Source organism: Pygoscelis adeliae, unplaced genomic scaffold (assembly GCF_000699105.1).
Source record: "Pygoscelis adeliae isolate BGI_AS28 unplaced genomic scaffold, ASM69910v1 Scaffold387, whole genome shotgun sequence".
NCBI classification, from domain to species: domain Eukaryota; kingdom Metazoa; phylum Chordata; class Aves; order Sphenisciformes; family Spheniscidae; genus Pygoscelis; species Pygoscelis adeliae.
Window position 1 is genome coordinate 1370130 of NW_008825115.1, and position 2292 is coordinate 1372421.

Consider the following 2292-nt stretch of genomic DNA (forward strand, 5'->3'; position numbering starts at 1 on the left):
CCCAAACACCCCCGACGCACCCGGCTCCTGAGCCAGCCTCTGGGCAGCGGCTGCCCCCGGGGACCGTGTCCTGGAGGGTCTGGGGCGAGGGAGGCCCCGTGTCCTTGCTGACGTCGCAGCTAAAAGGGGGTTATTTTGCAATGGCGAACTCGTGCCAGGTCCTTTTCCCTCCTTGGGCGAGCAAGGGAGTGCGCTCGCCCCCGCAGGGAGCGGGTCCCGGGCTCCCACTGCCAGCCCCCCTGGGAATTACGAGTTGTGCAGTAATTTGCTGGGGCGACTGGGTCAAAACCAGCCCAGACCCTCTGGAAGAACAAAAAGCAAAAATTGCATTAAGTAAATTAAAACTGTCTACTACCGAGTAGCTCATTGTAGACAAGGGAGAATATGCAAAAAGCTCTGTTTGAAACCTACTAAATATTACCATGTGCTGTTTATAGGAAACAAATGGGGAAGGCATGCTGCATCAATAAAACCCCGAACATGGTTGGAGTTGGACTAAAGCCTTTCCACGGCTCTAGGTTATTGAATACCCTTCACTTTCATGTAGTGCCAGGCCTGACCCCTGGACACATACCGCGAAGGGGAAAGTTGACTTGTGGGAATAATAGACATTCCTGGTGAACGATTTAACCTGGCAGGAAAAGAGGCGACTTTCAGCCTTTCATATCTCTGTGTGATATTAGAGATGACAATAGCAACAAGTCGAAGCGGGGGACGTGGGTCACCGGGCGGGAGCGCTGCTGGAGAGCAATGCTGCAGGACCCCGGTGGACGGCGGTGGGCCCCCCCCCCCCCCCTCGTGCCCAGCCCCTGCCTGCCCACACTGGGCACTCAGCCAGCACCCCGTGATGGCAGCAGACGGACCCCAGGTCTCGGCCACAGCGCCGCGTCCCAACCCCACCCCAGCCGTGCCCGGCCCCTGCCTGCCCACACTGGGCACTCAGCCAGCCGGCCACCCCGTGATGGCAGCAGACGGACCCCAGGTCTCGGCCACAGCGCCGCGTCCCAACCCCATCCGGGGCCGGGCTCCCAGAGCGATGGGTTGCAGGAGCTTTAGTCACAGCGGTTCCTCCCGCGGGCAAGTGGGACTTTGGCTGGTGTCCTGACGGTGTGCGCTGGCGGGAGCTGGAGTCCCGTGTGTGACTTACCAGGGTCTAGCTTGAGGGTTTAAACCAGTTCACCTCCCCAGTGTGGGGACAGCATGGCTGCCGCTCCCAGCTTGCCTGGGGTTTGTTGCCTGCTTTGCTGCAGGCAGCTGGCGAGGGCTGTTTGCTGCCGCCCTGCTCTGACCGTATGGTACGGGGCAGCGGAGCTGGCGGCGAGCCCAGCCACACTCCGCACCGCCTCGTGGCAACAGCACCCTCATCCCACCCTCACGCCGGCCTGGAGCCGGGCGGTCCCTTCTCCCCTCACTGGTGGGAAGCAGAGCTCCCAGCTCTGCTCCTGCCACCTAGACCGGGGGTGGGTGGCAGCCCTGGGCACCGTCCCTTTGCAGACCCCACGGCCCGGCACCCGCTGATGGAGCAGGGATGGTGCCGGGAGAGGAGCCTGGACGGGATGAGGGAATCTCTCCAGCAGGGAAGCGTTTCCGGACTGGTGTCCTCATCGCCGGGGCAGCTCCCACAGCTTTCAGCCAGATGTGCTTGGCCGGGGTGCCGGCCACTTGCTGGGGCCGTGTGAAGGATGTTTCACCCGCGAGGGCTTGTGCGCTGACTTGTGTGCCCTCCTCGGCAGGGCCGGCACAGTGCCAGCAGCCTCACGCAGCCAAGGTGCAGGCAGTGCCGGTGGGGACGGGCTGGCACCATCCGCTCACAGCTCAACAAACGGCCCCCCTCGAGGCTCGCACACCCGGGATGCTCAGCCCCAGCCCCTCAGGGCGCTCCCCAAGCACCCGCTGCAGCCGTGCATTGAAAAACTGTTGGCCACTGGCAGCACCAGGCGAGAGGATGCTCGGGGTGCGGGTTCCGGCTGGGGCCTAGATCCATCCCCACCCCAGGACTCTCAGCTCTGACCAACCTGGCTGAGCATCTCCCCACGCTTGGCACCACATGAACGTGTTCTCTGCCTAACAGTCTGACAAGTTTGGGTACGCAGATGCTTTTATAAACCTTCCCAGGCTCCTACACAGCTGCAAAGCACGTTCAGCCGACCCGGGCAGCCTGGGCAGCTTGCAAAACCCTTCCCCAAGGCACAGCCATGCTGCGAAACCACTGCCCTGGCTCAAACACGGTTTCCAAAGCTGGCAATGCCCACCAACAGCAGCGCTGGGTCAGGGCAGCCCTTTGGCAATGCT